The following is an 18,319-nucleotide window of genomic DNA, read 5'->3' as shown; positions in this document are numbered from 1 at the left end:
TGTTCAAACAAATGAGGTCCAGGACCTGCAAGCTAAGAGACTAGAACCTGGAAGCAATTTGTCTGAGCATTGTTTATTCACTGAGTATTCATTTCTTGAATGCTCATTGAATATCTACCATTTAAAAATCACTGCATTAGCTTCTGAGTTTCAAGATATGAATAAAACATCATCTATGCTCTCAAGGAGCTCACAATATTCAAACAAACTGAGTCACAATACAAAGACATAGAAAGGTTTGAACAGGAGTTAGGATAACTACACACAAGGAACACCTTAACCCAACCAGTAGAGACTTCAGGCAGGGAGTAACACCAGGGGTGAGCCTTAAGGAAAGAATAATGAATTAAGAGAAAGATACTCCTGGGAGTAGAGGAGGTGAAGGCATGAACAAGGCAAGGACCCAAGGAACACTGTAGTTTGTGGAGGAAACTATGTGTGTAACTGAGCAGGACCCCGTGGGGCTTCCAAGGTCAGACCCTCCCCCAAACCCCCTGCTGCAGCTCCTCTCTGAAGCACCCAGATAATAGTATCTCATGTATATTTCCTGAGTTTTTCAGATGCTAAAAACCACCACCAAAGGGAAGAAATTAACTACTTGATGATGTTGAGCACGTGGCCCCCAGACCTTCTGGAGCCTGGGGCTTGATAGTGTTGACCGCCCTGTTACTGCCGTGTCAACCAATCAGAGGACTGTGCACGAGCTGGCATGTACCCTGCAATCCCCCTCCCTCATCTGGCCTTCAAATATGCTTTTCTGAAACCCTTCAGGGAGCTCGGGGTTTCCTGGGGGCACGAGCCGCCCCGTCCTCCTTACTCGGCCCTGCAATAAACCTTCCTCTGCTCCAGACTCTGACGTTTCAGTTGGCTTGGCCTCATGGTGCCTCGGGCAAATGAACTTGGCTTAGGGAACATGTGCAGTTTGGAGAAACTCAGAAGAGCATAAGGCAGATTAAGAAAGGCTTTTAAGACAGGCCATCTTAAAGGGTTTCACTTTTAACATTTTTAGGATAGTGACAGGGAGTCATTAAACTACCACTAACATTTGCCGAGCACAGTGTTGTTTCACCTTCTTTACGCCATTTAATGTTCTCAGTGACACAGTGCATAGATGCTTAGTCCCGCTTATCAGATGCAAAAGCTAAGACTCAGGAAATCATTAATTGTCCCAAGACATTTGAACCAAAGTCTCTCTGACTGCAGAGGCCATGCCCAATAACGCTGTGAAATAATGCCAAGCTCGCATATTTGAAGGAAAGTTATCCAAACAACTGCTACCCAATTTTTTCTGCCTTGATTTTCAAGTTAGACTTTGAAGAATCATTCTCTACCCATCACATTCACACTTGAAAATAACACACAAAGTCCTTTTCATATGATGTGAATTTACTTGAGGAAACATATTTGGAAACAACATGAATGCCAAATATGGGCAAATTATGATCTGCTCATCCTGCTCTTCGATTGAAGATCACTTCAAAGATGATAAATGTTCCAGTTAGATTTTGCTTTTGTTATTCCTTCATCAAACCCTTCCCCAAAGGGTTCCACTCTTAAATACAGTCAAGGTTTGAAGATTTCAAAACAGAATAGAAATTGAAGGACAGTGTCTTCAGTGGCTTAAAGGGATCAATTTTCATCTTTAAGGACTGGGTAACTTCAAGTTTACTAGCTCATAAATTCCTTTTTTAAGATTCTGTCTGACAGAGTATTTAAAGTACAGTAGACATGACATTTTGGGATTAACATCCATGCTTTGAAAAAAAATTATCAGAAATATCCTTTTAGTAATTTGTAATTATGACAAATTGGAGTTTTATGGGATCAGGCAGTTCTCAGAATTCAGAGTTAAGTCTTAGATCAAAAGCTACATGTCAGAAAATTAATGAACATAATTTTTCTAGCATTAAATTGGGATAAACAATGCAGAACTTTGGAGTTTAGCACGTCCTAATAGGTACTCAGAAGCTTGATTGTCTGTGGTAGACCACCAACTGGCAAGAATATGGGACTCCAAAATGAATGGCAAAAACCATTTTTTCCCATGATATTTCATGCTCTTTAATTTGTATTAAAATCTCTTACAATTGTCTGGGAGGGGAGAATTTCCCCCTACCCTTCTTGGTTCTTTTGGATTATTTAAAAATTAGATTGACAGGTTACTGGAGTGTTAGGTTCTTGTTTCATCACAGAAAACATTCAGAGATGAGACATGGAGGACAAATGAGCAAGATGAGGCTTTATTAAGCCACAGTACACTCTCAGGAGGGAGTGACAGACTCAGGTGAGCAGCTGCCCCGGTTCCTTCCGGCAAGCTGGTTACTTGGGGTGTGAAAACAATTGGGCAGAATATTCATCAAGGAGGGAGGAGTTTTGGGGGGGGTAATTTCCTGGTTCTTGGCCTGGTTCCTGAGGGGAGGGGGAGTTTTTGTCCTTATTTGGTCTTTAAAATTTTTTTATTTTAGTTTTATTATTTTTAAATTGAAGTATAGTTGATTGACAATGTTGTGTTAGTTTCAGGAAAACAATTCAACTACACATATATTTTTATTATTTTTCAGATTCCTTTCCAACATTGTCCTTATTTGGTCTTGATTGGAAGTGTCCTGGCGTTGGTGCACGATGGGTACTGCCCTGGTTGCAATGCTAATTATTTTGAAACAAGGGTATAATGAACAAAAGGTGACTTTCTGAGTTGGAGATTCCTGCCTTTCTTTGTCTGCCCCAGGACCCCTGTTGTCACCGGAGGTGTGGTCTCCTGCCACATGACCTGTGCCTCCCTTCTCTGCTCAGTTCTGGCTAACTGCCCTCTCTTACAGATATAAGATAGATTAAGGAGGAAAAAAAGTTAATTTCGTATCTGTGGAGGATTAATTGATATAGGGCCCAAGAAGTGACCAAAGCAGTCTGTTTATATACCTTTTAGACAAAGAAACAATAAATTTGTGAAGAACTGACAAGACAGAGAAGCTTCAATTTGGGTACTAGTTAGTGGAGAAATCAGAGTTTGTAGGAAAAAGGTTCCAGTCTCCTAGACCTTCTCTGAGTACCAAAGGGCAGATTCAAACATTTGCTATTCAGGGAAGGGAGGGAATGCATAAACAAAGGAGGGGCAGTCAAGAAAAACTAGTGCAGTGATTAACGCAGGATCCTGGCTCCTCCTCAAGGAATATACATCACAGTATCTCTGAGCTCTTCTGTAGGAACTAAGGCCCCCACCCAGGTGGAGGATGATAACCCCAGGCTGAGATCCCAGAATGGCTGAAACCAGAAGGCTGATGACTGAGAGTCCTGGAACACCACCCTGTTACCTCATCATCAACCAATCAGAAGGAAGTCACACACCCTGCAAACCTCACCCCAAATTTTGCCTATAAAAACTTCTTTCCAAAAACTATCAGAGAAATTGGGTCTTTTGAACACAGTCATCTGTTCTCCTTGCTTGGCCCTGTAATAAACCTTTCTTTGCTCCAAACTCTAATGATTCCATTTCTTTGGCCTCACTATGCATTGGGCACTTGAACTTATGCTTGGTAACAAAACCAACATATCTCCCTGTCTTTGTGTTAAATAATTACAGAATGAAGAATTCTTTCCCGCCTTTGTGCTAAACAAAACTAGGATAAGCGAAACAACTTAGCTACTCTCTCAAAGAAGTATTTACTCAGAGAAAATAAAACTGTGAACCAACCAAAATGTTAGAGCAGGCAGTTAGCTAGATATGAGCAGAGAAAGGGGGGTCCAGGCCAAATGGCAAGAATTGGGCAAAAAAGAAGGGGCACTGGCCAAATGCTGGAAACTATGCATCATGTAAACAACTGGAGTCCTTGGGCAGACAGAAAAGCAGGAACTTCTGGACTGATACGAAATCATACATTTTGGGTGACAAGTGGTCTGGAGGCCAACAAAGAAAAGTGGAAAACTGCAGGAATCTCCAGTGTTCGAATGTAACTTTTTGCTCATTATGCCCCCATTACAATAAAATTAGCCTTGCAGAATAGAAGTACCCATCATCTGCTGATGCCATGACACTTCTGATCCAAACTAAACAAGAACAAACATTCCTCCTCCCTTTGGGAAGGTGGAGTTGGGATGAAAATCAGGGAATACAACTCCAAACCCTTTCCTCCTCAATGAATATTCCACCCATTTCTTTTTACACCCTATGTAACCAACTTGCCAAAGAAACTCAGGGCACAGCTGCTCCCCCGAGCCTGCCCGCTCTCCCGTGGAGCGTGTACCACCCATCCCTTAATAAATCCCCACTTCACTTTCTTGACCTCTGCTTCTGGTCCTGAATTTTTTCTGCAATAAGACCAAAAACAGCTGGTACCAAAAACAGCTTATTCATCAAGCTCACCTTGCCTCAAGACCCTCACCCGGCTCTCCTAAACAATTCAGAACTATTATGGGATGCTCGTTGTCTAGTCCCATTAAACTCTCTGCTTTGTGAGACCCATCATAAAATGCCCCTTCTCTGGCCCAAAAACGCTAAAAATATCATCTCCAGACTTTTCCCCTTTAAGATACAAGACTATGTCAAAATAATGTCTTTTCTTATTGCCGTAAGCCTAATAAACTTAACTTTGCTTGGTCATTGGGGCTCTTTGGTGGTCTTTTATGAGGTTAGTGGAGAATTACAAATTAGGGAGGAAAGCTCTGCTTTTACTAGGGTAATTTACCCACATCTCCTTACCTTCCCCCCAAAGGAAACACTCTCCTGGTTCTTCTTTCCTGATGTTTATGTTAATCATTCCCTTTCCATTCTTTGCAACATTCACAACTTTGTTACTCTGAACAATATAAGGGGGAAAAAAAACTTTTAATGAGAATTATGATAGAAAGTAATTGGCAGTTGGTTCCCTGTTCCCCCCAATTCCCAGCAAGCTAACTGTGCAGACTCATCTAGTCATTTTGTTATTCTGGCAATAATAAGACCCCAAATATTCTGCAATCTGGGGGGACCATTCACCACACATTAAGAAAGAATTTACTCTACTTTTTGGTTGTGAAACACTGAGTAACAAGAACAAAATGATCTGGATAAGAAAAATGTAACATTGCCCTTGTTTGGTGAAAAATCCCCTAGCAAAACTGAATGTTTTCTGAGGGCTTGTATGAGCTCATCTGGGGCAACTTGGGGGCAGGGTCCTGAGTCCTGGAAAACATATGCAAGGTTGTGGCGTAGGCACAGGAATGGACATGCAGTAGGAATACGATCAGGGACCGTGGAATGTTCTGTATTTTCTATTTCTAGCTAACTGTGGCCTACAGCTGGGTCTCAGGAGTAAATCAAAGCAGAACACTTCTGTGAGATGTAATGGTTCCCAGATGATTTAAGCAATGAGGGAGAAGGGGAAAGCGACACAAACAAGCCAAGTGCAGGCAAGATTCTGACCTCAAGTTAGACAGGGCAGTAGGCACCCAGGCGATGATTTGCCCCATGTCTGTCTCCCAGTCTGGACCGGTTGCCTCTCACACTTGGTACCCGGTTTTCACCCTGTGATTTTCTTTCACTATCACCTTGAGCATCCCTTTGCCTCTCTCCTGTTCCCTATGTTTCACACCTTCTTCTTTCTTAGTTTCTCATTTTGGTGACACACATCTTTCAGTAGATTCTTTAGGAAGGGTATATGGAAATTATTTTTATTTTTACTCTTTGCAAGTCTTTATATAAACCTGCACCTATCTAATGATTTGATTAAATAGAGTTCTCTGCTGGAATAAATTTTCCTTCAGAATTTTTAAGGCATCAGGCTGTGCTGTCCCAAAATATGGCACCCTGATGTACTGAATAGCTTAAATTGAAGGAGTCTGAGAAAACAGCAAAGGCAGGAAGGTCACTCTAACCTCCCTGTCCTCTCCCTACTTCCCTAAAGCAGGAGATAAATCTTCTACATGAAGCACAATGCCCCTGTATCAGGAGGAAGAGAGACATTCTCGCCACCAGAGACAGGGAATTCAGGGCTTAGAAAGCTGCATGAACAAATCTTGTTGCTTCCTCACTCTTTACCACCAAACCCTTCGTTCTTCACAAATGTATTGTTTCTTTGTCTAAATGGTATAAAAGCCATCTGCTCTGGTCACTTCCTCAGGTCTTTATTCTCCTGTGAAGGATCCCATGTACATGTAAAAATTCTATCAACTTTGCACGCCCTCCTCCTGTAAATCTGCCTTTGTCAGTTTAATTTGCAGACCCAGCCAGGGACCCTCATAGGGTAGAGGGAAACCTGCTCCTTCTCTGCTCCACATTGCTGTTGGGAAACCCAACACAATTCTGATTCTTGTCCCTCTGTTTTTGTCCCTTGCCCCTTCTCACGTCCTTCTCTGGGAGCTTGAGAATCTCTTCTGTCCTAAATGTTTTAAATCTTACAATCATACGCTTTGGTGTAAAAGGCATTTTTAATCTGTTTTGATGGCTCTTTCAATCTGGAAGTTTGGGTCCTTCAGTTCTGGGCTTTTTTCTTGAGTTATTTCATCATTGATATCCTCCGCTCTGTTTTGTTTGTTTCGTTTTGCTTTGTTTTGTTCCCTCTTCTTGGAAATCCCACTATTTGGCTGCTGAACTTCACAGACTGGTTGAATTTTCTCATCTTTTTTTCTCCTATTTCATATCTCCTTGTCTTTTCGCTGTTCTTTCTGCGTGATTTCCTCAATTATATCTTTCAATTCTTTGTTTTTATTTCTTATCATATTTTTGACTTCCAAAAACTCTTTGTTTTATGAAGGTTCCTCTTTTTAAAAATAACATCCTGTTCTTGTTTTAAGGATGCAATATCTTCTTTTACCTCTATCGGGACTGAGAAATGAGAAACTACAGGGACCACAACTGGAAAAAACAGAAAAATTGTGCAGAAACCACAATTTGAAAAACAAATTATTTCAGTAACAGCTCAGCTTGGACCCACGTGTTCAGGAAAGATAAAGCCACAGGCTTTTTCACAGACAGCCTCACCTAGCCTTTCAAAGCAGTCAGACTTGCAATCTGACCGCTTCTTTCCTGTCTTAGCCTGACTTTCCTTCCTGCCCCTCCTCCACCCTGGCTAGCTTCCATCCTTTGACTAACTCCTCCTCGACAAAGCCTCATAAAACTCAAGTGCCAGAGTACTCACGGAGTCCATTTGACTGGTTTCAGTTGGCCAGTGTCCCCCTTGCCCCGCACATTTCTAACACACTGAACTTGGTGTTTATTGTGATCATAGCAAAGCTCTTTGTGGTCCCTTCTGGGAGGGTTTGACTTAAACACAAATTACGTAGTTTTCTTTCATCTAAATATTCTGTTTTCTTCTTTTTCTTTCTTTCTTTCTTTTTTTTTTTTTTTTTTTAAATTTGTTCAGCTTTTTGGTGGGGGAGGGAGGCAGGTAATTAGGTTTACTTGTTTATTTTTAGAGGAGGGACTGGGGATTGAACCCAGGGTCTTGTGTATGCTAAGCATGCGCTCTACCACTGAGCTATACCCTCCCTGCCTTGTTTTCTTCAAGGTGGCTTTTCTGCTTGTTTGGTCTTTATCTTGCATGATAAGAGACTTTCTCTAGAATTCTGCTGATCATGGGTTTCTGCTTGAAAGAGAATTGATTAGATCTGAGTATGTAGAGAACTCACGTATATTTTGAGTTTAGTGTAAGGCCATCTGTTTGCCGCTACTTCTCCCGTCTTGTGTTGCGCAGATTTCCCAGGGGCAAGTTGTGTCAGTCTTGTGCCTAGAGGGCAAGGAGCTGGCTGCCGTGGTTTGGGGACTGGACAGTTGATGAGGGCTGTGGAGCAGGAGGTGGAGCCTTAGCAAGAAGGGTGAGGATGACTGTACAAACCTCCACTTTTCCAGGTACCAATGCCCTCACCTGTGCCTCTTGTTCTCCAGTCCAGAGACTTCCATCTTTATCCTCTCCAGGGACTCCACCTTCTACTGGAGTTGGGGAGAAACAGTCATCTAGTAGCATGGAGTTAGGGAGAGGATTTGAGTTTGTGGGTGTTGCTGAACAAAAGTTCATGGGCCCAACACACAGTGAGGTCAAACAAATCAAAACATCAGAGTTGGGAGAAGAGAAAGGTTTACAGCAGGCCCTCTCATCAAAAGACTATATCTCTCTGATGATTTTTGGAGAGAAGTTTTTATGGACAAAATTTGTGGCAAGGGCTGCAGGGTGTGTGACTTTCTTCTGACTGGTTGGTGGAGAGGTAACAGGGTGGTGCTCCAGGAAACTTGTGCTCAGCCTGAAGTTACCATCCTCCACCTGGGTGGGGGGCCTTAGTTCCTGCAGAAGAGCTCAAAGATATTGTGATGTATATTCCTTGAGGAGGAACCAGGACCCTGTCCCAAGATTCTTTCTTTGTGTCTGCGGGCTTCTCCTTTGTTTCTGCATTACCTCCCTTCCTTGACTAGCAACTGTTTGAGTCTGCCCTCTGGAACTCAGAAAAGGACAAGGAGGCTGAATGAAGCCTATGTCCTACAAACAAGAAATGGGAGACACAGAAAGGATTTGTACCAAGGAGGACCCCACAGGGCCCTGCTCAGTTTTACGGGTGATTCTTTGATATAATTATGTCTATTTTCAATATACTGTCATAGAAATCAGTGTTTTCAGTTCTTCTAAGTTAGTTTGCTTTTCCAGTTTCCAAAAGTTTGTTGTTGCTGTCACGTCTTTTTTTTTTTTTTTTAAGTGTCACTATAGTAGTTTTAGGGAGGGAACAAAATTAAATTGGTGCGTTCTATCCACCATCTTAAGCCAGAATGCCTCTAATGCTTTTTTTCACTAGCCATGTGGCCTCCCATTGGCAATCCACTGGAAAGTCAACAGTTTTATAACGGCTCATTCACCAACAGCCAAACTGTCTTTGGAACATTTAGGCAAGTCAGAAGATTAAGCAATGAACTGCTTTAACTGCTGAACACTAAAGTCTTTTTTATATGCATATTATTAAGAAATGGAGACAGCAGCTTCCTTTTTCAAAATTCTCCTCCCTTGTTATTTTCTGAATCATAAGTCAAAAGTGTTATTATTTAAAGAATATACTAGGTTTGTGTGAATGAAAAATATTGCAAGCCATGCTGTGCTCATCAAATTATCAGCCGCTACCGCCACCCCTAACAAGTGAGTGGGAGGATCAGGATGCAGACATGCGGGCAGCCCAGCCTCTGCTGTCATCCCCAGTGGTGCACCCTGAGGTATGTGAGCAAACAGGACACTGGCCCTAGATAGCTAGGTATCAAAGGGATGATTTCAATGAGCCCAGACCTTTGCACCTTCCCATACAGAGAAAAGCGCTAAGTTCCTTACCTTGAGCTATCAGTCTTCTTTAATTAACATGAATCTTTTGATGTTCTGACTACCTAGCCTTTGTTGTAAAAACTCCTGTGTATCCTGGCTCCTCCCCTACCTCTTTGGAGCAGTTCCTCAGAGCGTCTGAGAGGCTGTCATCCTGGGCTCAAATCCTCAGAAATGGCCCCCAAATAAAACGTAACTCTCAACTTCTAGATTGTGCATTTTACTTCAGTTGACATTTGAATGGGGAAGAAGAAGGAGGAAAGAAGGGAGAGGAAGAGAATAAAAGAAGAAGGTGGGGGAGAGTAAGAATTAAATTGTGCCTGTAGGAAATGTAGAGGAGGAAAGATTTTCCTTCTACCCTTCTAGGTTTGATAGCTGGGACTATGAAACTGACAGCAGGCAGATTAGCAGGAGAAAGGGTATATGAATTTGTTAATTGTTAATATTGTGAGCATGAGAGCATCCCAGGGAGAAAAATGAGTACCCCCAAAGCGGTGAGATTTGGGAGCTTATGTAAGATCTTAACAGGGGAAGGGGAGGGAGGGTTAGCCCTGTTAGGGGAGAGTAAATTATTTTTAGAGAAGATGCATGGGCTCTTAAAAGACCAGAAAGGAGACAGAATAGTATGAGAAAGTGTATCAGGGTATGAGGTTGACTTTTAGCCTCCTCTCCTGTGACAAGAGTCAGTCTTACCTGATTGATGAAACTCCTGGGGAAGAGATTTATAACAAGAATGAGTTCCTTTTGGAGGATCTGTCTTCAGGCCAGATAAGGGGAGTTCAGAGAAGACCCCTTCCTGAATTTGCTACTTTTCAGGTACCTGCCACTCAAAATAATCCTTATGCCCAAAAGGCATATGTTAGGATGACATATTCTGCCACCCTTCAAGGGTGAGCTGATCTGTCCACAGGCTCCTCATGCAATCATTCTGTGGTCTGTCCTTTAGTTTGGAAATTAAAATGATATGTTCATAGCAGCACTATATACAGTAGCCAAGACATGGAAACAACCCAAATGTCCATCGACAGATGACTGGATAAAGAAGTTGGGTATATTTTTACAATGGAATACTACTCAGCCATAAAAAGAATAAAATAATGCCACTTGCAGGAACATGGATAGACCTGGAGATCATTATTCCAAGTGAAGTAAGCCAGAAAGAGAAAGAAAAATATATGATATCACTCATATGTGGTATCTTAAAAAAAAAGAAGAAGAAATAGGACACTAGTGAATTCATCTACAAAACAGAAACAGACTGGCAGACATAGTAAACAATCTTATTGATATGGGGGGAAAGAGGGTGGGAAGGGATAAATTTGGGAGTTTGAGATTTGCAAATAATAGCCACTATATATAAAAATACATAAAAAACAGATTTCCTCTGTATAGCACAGGGAACTATATTCAATATCTTGTAATAACACTTAAAAAGAATATGAAAACATATGTATGTGTATATATATATATACACACACACACACACACACACATATATGACTGGGCATTATGCTGTACGCTAGAAATTGACACACTGTAACTGACTGTACTTCAGTTAGAATAAATAAGTAAATTAAAGTGTTAAATATACACAAAGTTGATTAAACCCCAAACTCAAGAGATGCATTTATTCATTCTTTCATGAAAGAATTAGCATTCATTCTGTGTCCATCTTGGTGCTGTGTGCTGGAGTACAAAGTGAACAAAACAGACGTGGTCCTAGCCCTTACAGTGCACAGGACCTGTAAGTAGAGATTACCTGCTTTTAGATTTGTTGTTTTACTGTGATAAATCCTGCTATCAATGAGCATGCCAGACGTTATTCTGAACGCACATTACCTGGTTCTCAATCAAGTCAAACAGGTATAGAATCTTTTCCCTTGCATACTTTCCAGGTTCTATGAGAATTTCTTGTTCTGCAGCTTCTCTTTTATAGATGCCTTACAGATCAGCTCAAGACTGTTAAAAACATTCCTTCTGCAGAGAGAATGATATATCATCCCTCAGACCTCTGCTTCCCGGTTACAGTAGCATTCCAATCATGCCTTTCTGATCTTGATTGGATTTGGGATATTCCAAATCTTTTTTTTTCTCCTTCAATATTTAGGACATTTCAACCAATATCAAAAGAATTTATATAGACTAGCTCAGCAGGCAGAGGAATACTCACTATCCAGCTAAAGAAAGAAATTATTGCCAATGCATTTAAATCCCTGGTTTATATGCCTCTCTACCTTTCCTGCCAGAATTGAGCACTACCCTGAATTTGATATCCTATCATTCCATTACATATTTATATAATTGCATGATAGATATATGTATTATTAAGCAAAACATGGAATTGTTTGGTGTGGTTTTTACTTTATATAGGGATATCATACTGTATTCATTCCATCACAGCTTTTTATTTTGAATGAACATTATATACCTAGAGAGGAAAAGGCAGATGTAGGGTAACCCCATCTTCAAATTTTATTTGTGATATCCATATGTCCTGTGGGGCCAACTGGCGTCGTTCAAAGTCCAAGGACCCTCGTTCCTGGGCTCTCAGAGGTCTGCCTGCGATCTCTCAGAAGATAAAGCACATTCTTTACTGGGTATGTTTGCCCTAACAAACAAAAAGCCCTAGGTAATGCCTAATCTCACAGTACCTTGGGCTGGTTTGTTTCAGCCCATGCCTCCACCTTATCAGAGTCATAAATCCCATCACCCTTCACAGACCCTAAACTTCTTACCTCACCTACAACCAATCAAAAAACTTGTGCAGGAGCTGATCACACAGCCCCTAACCCATTGTGTTCACCAACTCCTCCCCTCAATAAAAGGCCTTGGCCGCTGACCCCGATGCTCACGTAGGCACCTCTCATCTTGGTGTCCCACTGTTGTCTATGGCAGAGTAACTTAATAAACTCTTTCTCATCCTTTGCCTTTGGTAAATTCTTTTACAACTCATACACCAGCCTGCCGGGTTTCCCAACGTGTCCTTCTATATTGCTTTAGCAATTTACAATCTCCATCAGGGACCCCTACCCCAGTAATACATAAGAATTCTTGTTGCTTCAAAATGTCCCCCAAATTTGCTATTGTCCAAGTTAAAAAAATTGTGTAACAATGATGCGTTTAAAATTGTATCTGTTTGCTGTTTAATTGACATCCCCTTAATAATCAATACGTTGATTATTTTCATATGTTTTCATATGTTTATTGGTGATTTGTCTTTTTCACTTTGTAAGTTGCATTATCTACAAGAATGTAAGTTCCATGAGTATAAGAACTTTGTATCCCCAGCACCATGAATAATGCCTAATACATTATAGATATTTAATATATATGTTGAGTTGAATATTTGTCGACCAATAATATAAGTTGACTGAATTGTGTAGGGGAGGAAAAAGTTTTTCTCAATCTACTGAGATTCCCTGGCTGAGTCTAGAAATTAAACTGACAAAAAAAGATTAATGGGAGAAAAGCATACAAATTTATTCAACATAGGATTTATGGGACATGAGAGCCTTCATAAGGAAATGAAGACCCAAAGAAACAGTTAGACCTGGTAGGTTTAATGAAGAGTGAATAATTGTGGCGAAATATGACAGGTTGAGAAGCATGAGCCAATTGTAGTAAAGTGGGGGGACCTTAGTAAGACCTGTTTGTTGAGATTCTTCTCCACGTGCCTTTGTTTTTGGAAATATTCTCCTTTCCTTTAGGTATAGGGAGGGCACCTTTCACAGGAGGGTTTTATAATCTGTTTCAAGAAAAGAAAGGCAAGGGAGGGAGGAGATCAGAGGAATCTTTCTGTTTCTGCTTTCTCAAGCTCCTTCAGCTGAAAGTATTCATAACACTAAATATATTTGGGGCCAACATGTCCTGAACCCCATCAGTATCAATGACAGTTTAGAACTCACGCCGTTTTTAAATGTCTTTTTTGGGGAATGATTTGTCAGGTTTCCAAGACACATTTTGAATGCTAATCTTCTGTGGACTCTGTGTGTACCAAGTACCTTCTCTCAATTTACGGCTTATCTTTTCCATTAAAAAAAAGTGACTTTTTATGCACAGATGTTTTTCATTTTGATATTGCTTTGCATTTAACATGTAAAAGTCAAAGATGGGTGTCTCAACTTGCCAGGTGGCCCTAGTCCTCGTGCTCATTCAGGAATCCAAGTTTCTTCCCATTTGTTCCTGTTGCATGGTTGAAGCAAGGTTGCAGCTACATCCATGTTCCACGCAGCAGGGAAAGGTAAGAAGACCGTGGCGTGGACACACATGCTCCATTAAGGAAAGGGTATTGCACTTAAAATGTCTGCTCACATTCAGCTGGGGAGAACTCATTCACATATCCACATCCAAGTGCAACAGAAGGAGAAACGTAGGCTCTGGCTGGGCAGCTGTGTGCTCACTGTGGCCTTCTTGCCCTTGGAAGAAGGAGAGAAAGATTTTAAATGTACAGATGACGGCTTCACCATCGGGGAGCTTTGTCTCTTTTTCTATTACTTGGAAGAGTTCACATAGTTGCGATGATCTATTCCTTAAAGGTCTAATACAATGCATGTAAAATCTTAGGGTTCTAATATTTTTTCCCATGGGAATATTTTAAATTTAAGTTTGAAGTACTTTACTGGTGATAGAACTATTTGGGCTTTTTATTTCTTCTTGAATAAGTTTTCATAAGTTGTAATTTTTCTAAAAATTTGAATTTTTGATCTAACATTTAAAATTTATTGGCACAAAATATTTGTATAATTACTTTTTCTTTCTTTCTTTCTTTCTTTTTTTTTTTTTTTGCTTGGAGGAGTTAATTAGGTTTATTTGGTTTTTCAGTGGAGGTGCTGGGGATTGAACCCAGGACCTTGTGCATGCTAGGCACTCATTCTACCGCTTTGCTATATACCCTGCCCCCTAATTACTCTTTAATCATTGTTTAAATATTTGCCAAATCTGCCGTTACATCACTCTCTTTTTTGATCCTAATATTGATTATGTCTGACTTTCCTTTTTTTTCCCCCATAGGTTTGCCTACTTTACTAGTCTTTTCAAATAACCAACTTCTGGCTCTGTAGATCCTCATTATTGTGTATTTGCTTTTAGTTTGTTGTTTTCCGCTCTTATTTACTTTCTTCTACTTTTATTTATTCAATTGTTTATTTTTTAAACTCCTTAAGCTTTTTAATTTCCAGCCTTTCTTATTTCCTGGTATAAAAACTTCACCACCACCACTACCACCCCCCCCAAAAAGAAAAATTCTTTACATGTTGCAGGTTTAAAAAAAATTGGTGGGGGAGGTAATTCGGTTTAATTTATTATTCTTATTCTTATTCTTATTCTTATTCTTATTCTTATTCTTATTCTTATTCTTATTATTATGAAGCTATGGGGACAGAGCGCAGGACCTGCATGCTATACATTGCCCTCAACCACTGAGCTATACCCTCCCCACATCCCAATTTTGATGCTTGGTATTTTCATTATCACTCAGTTTAACTTTCCTAATTTCTGCTTGATTCCATGGGTTTTTTTAAGGGGTATTTTAGATTACCAAATAATTTTTGAGTTAGCTTTTGATTAATTTTGAATTGAATGGCATTACAGTCAGAGATTGTGCCTTATCCTCCTTTCTTACTCTAGCCCTTTCTCCTTGAACGAAACCTGTCCTTCTTAACCCTCTCTTCCTCTTGGAGAAAAGAGGTTTTCAGGAGGTCCCTATCATCCTCTTGTACTTGGTCACTAGCCCCAGTGACATGCAGCATTGCCCGAATCCCAGAGTGAGCGGACCACAGGCTCAAACTGCAACTCACTTTTTGCCCACAATACACAGCGTTGCTTGTAATACTAGAGGTGTCATTTATTGAAGGCTCACCATGTGCCAGGCATAGTACTAAGAATCTTACATAGATTATCTTATTTAATCATCCCAGCAAGACCGTTATTCACCCCTTTTGTGGACAAGGAAATCGAGGCACCAAACGATTGTCACTTTTCCCAAGTCTCATGCAGCTTCAAGAGAAGACCTCAGTGTTTGTCGAACTCCAGAGGCTATGCTAGGTAAGTACTTAAATGAGGTTTGTTAAACACAAATTACCCCTTTTGGTAGTTCATGGCCAAAATGAAGTTTATTGCCACTGGGCCATGTGTTAATAATACTTTTCATTTTCACTTTACATAAAACACTCAACGCTTGTTGAAAATACTCAGAAATTTGGAATTATATTCCTTTTGGACTATTTCAAGTCATTTGTGATACAACAATGTGAAGAATTACAAGATAGCTGCTACCTTTCTTTTATTATCAGCTGTTTTTGTGTTACATGTTTTTCTTACAAAGCGATAGTCACCCTCTAACCACATCCTTCTAAATGCTTCCTGTCAATGCTGTTATAGCTCAGGAAATTACAGATTTTCTGAATTGTTTAAGATAATTTAAAACCTTCCCCAGAAGTTACTTCTTGTTGTTTCTTCTTTTTGTCACATAACTTTTCTTTTTCCTCATAATATATATCATTTCCCACAATTAATTACATATATATTAAGAATTTTGTATTGCATATTTATGTTCAAGTGAATAAAAGTAAAAAATAAGAAAAAACTGCATAGATGTCCTGGAGAAACCATTTTTTAAAGTTTGTGGGATTTTCTTTCTTTCTTGGTGCCTTCTTCTTGACTCTAATGACAATAAGCAATATTTAAAATTACTTTTTGATTTTAATTATCTACTGCTTCTACCATGAAGTAAAAGAAAAACTTATAATATGTATAAGTTAAAATAATGGAGGTAGCAATGACTAATCTATATTTTTTATTATGATAAAATATATACAATAAAATTTACCTTTTTAAGTGTAAAATTCAGTAGCATTAAGTGCACTCACAATGTTGTATAACCTTTATCCATTTCCAGAACATTTTATCACCCTAAACTGAAACTCTTTACCCATTAAAAAACAGCTACCCGTCCCCCCTCCTCTCAGCCCCTGGTAACCTCTATTCTACTTTCTGTCTCTATGAATTTACCTATTCTAGGTGACTCATATAAGTGGGATCAGACAATAGTTGTCCTTCTGTGTCTGGCTTATTTCCATTAGCATAATGAATTCGGGTATATCCACGTTTTAGCATGGATCAGAACTTCATTCCTTTTCAAGGGTAAATAATATTCCATTGGATATATACCACATTTATTGATCCATTCATCTACTGATGGATATTTGGGTTGTTTCTGCCTTTTGACTAATGTGAACAATGCTTCCATGAACACTAGTATACAGATATCTGTTTGAGTGCCCACTTTCAGTTCTCTTGGCTGTGTACCTAAGAACGGAATTGCTGGATGGTGCGGTAATACTGTGTTTAACTTTTTGAGGAACCACGCAACCATTTCCACAGGACTGAATCATTCTGCATTCCCAGCGGCAATGCACAAGGCTTTCAGTTTCTGCCCATCCTTGCCAATACTTGTCATTTTCTGTTTTGCTTTGTATGTAAGAGCTTAACCTGGTGGGGGTGAGGTGATATCTCACTGTGGTTTAATCATCTGCATTTAAACCTTCATTTGAAAGGCAAGGAATTTAAATTAAGAGAGACAAAAGGACTTCCCCCCAAACTCAAAGTTAGTAGGTAGTGAAGGAGAAACTAGAGTTAAGTTCTCCTAACTCAAATCAAGTTGTTTTCTTCTTCACTGTCTCACTTTATTATAACATTATAGTATTTTCTGTTTATTTGGCTCTGTGTATATTCTATCTGACTTACATGTAGAGGTGGAATAGGGCAGTGCCCATGCACTGTTACGTTTAACTGTATGAGGTGGTTGCTTTTGTAGGCCAACACAATCGGATATCAGAAACTTTGTGTGCTTCAACTTCATATTGAAACATGCTCCTATTATCAAGGATGTGTTGAGGGAGGAAAGTGAAATTTCAGAAATTATCTACAAAATCATCTACAAAATATTGAAAGAAAAGTTTTTGGTGGACTTTGGAGGGTGAAAGGACAGAAAACTTTCTGAATATACAGAGCAGTTTATTGTTCCTTTAAATTTGGATTCCATTATGACTCTATCCATGTATAATTAATTAATTAATTAATTAATTAATTAATTTTACTGGAGTATAGTCAATTTACAATGCTGTGTTGATTTTTGGTGTCAGTCATTATTCATGTATATTTTAAAATATATTCAATATATTTCCTTCTAGTTCTATAGACCTTTAAATTAATTGTATCTTAAGACAGATGAATGTGTTTTTGTTGTTGTTGAATTTTTTAAAGACCTTTAAACTAATGTAAGCCAGAATCATTTTCATATTCTCAGAACCACCCAATTTTTATTCATATTTAAAATGATACATGGGAAAGAAAGGGTTATTGTGTAGCAGGTCTGCCATTAATTCTCTTTTGTTACTTGGAGACACTTCTGGGAAAGAAGGAAGGGAAGAGATCTGGTCTGTTTTCTTGTGAACATGTTACTGTGTCCAAACTCATTCTGCTCACTGCATGATAGGTGAATGTATCGGGAGATGAGGTGTTGGGGCAAGGAGCAATGAACTTTATTTGGAAAGCCAGCAGACCAAGAAGATGGGGGACTAATGTCCTGGAGAGCCATCTCCCCCAAGTTAGAATTCAGGCTCCTTTTATGCAAAAAAGGGGAGGGGTTGTGTTTGGTTGTTGCTGACTTCTTGGTGTCAGAATCCTTTGTTCTTGCAGCCGTCCAGGTGGGTCAGGTTATGATGTGCCTGCAAACCTCCAACAAGACAAATGTTATTCTCAGTTCTGCAACTTTTTATCTCTATATGAATGGAAAAGTGTTATGCCCTTAAAGCTCAGCGCCTTGACAATATGCTGCCCTATATATTTCAGGCTACAGACAAGATCTCTTACAAAAGGTGCAGAACCAGTATGGCTAAGCACAGGAAACAGAGCAGAGCTAGAGCTAAAGGAACAGATGTAATACAAAGTTGGATTTGTTCTTCCCTATTACAAACATTCTAATAAATAGACCTTCCAGCAAAGAAGCCAATGTTATTGTTACTGAGTCCAAACTCATTCACTTGCCACACAACAGG

This window comes from Camelus dromedarius, chromosome 25 (assembly GCF_036321535.1).
Source record: "Camelus dromedarius isolate mCamDro1 chromosome 25, mCamDro1.pat, whole genome shotgun sequence".
NCBI classification, from domain to species: Eukaryota; Metazoa; Chordata; class Mammalia; order Artiodactyla; family Camelidae; genus Camelus; species Camelus dromedarius.
This window is presented reverse-complemented; position numbering follows the sequence as displayed.